We start from the raw sequence: 1,310 nt of genomic DNA on the forward strand, positions 1-1,310 counted from the left end.
AATCATGAACGGCTATAACAGAATTCTTTAGATGCCAATTTATGAATCAGTTAAGCACAAACCATGCTTACTCACAGATTTAAATATTCTTATTTTCTTTGCTGTAAGAAGTCAAAAGCACAAAGCTATGTTCAGTAATAAATGACTTGGCATTTTATCCCTTTGGAAAAGACCTAAATGTCCAACAGATTTAATCCCATTTGTCATCCAAGCAAAACTTAAAACTTTCAGGTTACCAAAGACTTTGAAAGCTATCTCAGCAATTACCCATTAAAACTTTGAGACAGACAATTAACCATCCATTTAGTCATTTCTTTGCTACCAGATTTTAACAAATAACAAGAGCTTCAGTAAACTGATTAAAGTTTAATATTTACTGTGGATAAATTTGTCAGGAGTTCGGATAGGAGTGGGGAGAGGGATGGGTAAACAAGGGCGCTGGTTCAGAAATCCTGAACTTAAGGGACCTTGGCCCATCTGCCTTGGTGTCTATTGAGGTTATTTAGGTCCATGAAAATCTGATAATTAAACGTGACTTCTGGAGACCATTGGGACTGACTGTCTAATCAGTATTGTGGCCAAGCTACAGTATAGTAACGTCATTTTTGCAGGTCCTGGTCCAGTTCCAGGGTTTTAAGATTGTCCAACAGGCCTAAAACACCCCCGCGATGTTTTAGGGTTGAATTTGGATTGGGAGGTCCCCAAGACTCCTTGCCAGACAACCCGAGGGCAGGAGGAAGGCATCCTCTCATCCACCACTGGGTTGCAGAAAAACTGTGTCAAATACCCTAGAGGTTAGTATGTCTCCCAGCTTCTCAGAGTCACGGAGGTCACCTGGTGACCGGCGGGGTCCGCCCTGACGCGGACACGATTAGGTCAGGGCTTTCCAGACAGAGTTGCGGAATCCGGGGAAACTCACCATGGCTTCAGAAGTGGCGTTGGGAAAGGCAGGTCCAGGTCTGGCAAGGGAGAGGAGAGAGCCTCCTCACCAGGGTGGGAGGCTCTCAAAACCCTCCTGGGTTTTGGGCACCAAATGTAAGGTTTTATAGGCGAGATAAACACGCCAGGCGAAGTGGGTGCAAGGCAAGATTTATTAAAGGCACTCTCCTGCAAAATTTCAGGGCTCAAGAGAAGGGGAACCAGGAAAGTTGCTCCGGGAGGAGGTGGGTACACTCTGTCAAGGTTCCTTGACTCTGGAAAGGGAGTAGGGGAAGTCACACTGGGAGGGAGATGGCAGGGGTCTTTCATCTGTTTCTGCATAGGTATCAGGTTACCTATGGGGACATGACCTGGGCATACATCCTTTTGGC

Source organism: Mustela nivalis (genome assembly GCF_964662115.1).
Source record: "Mustela nivalis genome assembly, contig: HAP1_SCAFFOLD_131, whole genome shotgun sequence".
NCBI lineage: Eukaryota > Metazoa > Chordata > Mammalia > Carnivora > Mustelidae > Mustela > Mustela nivalis.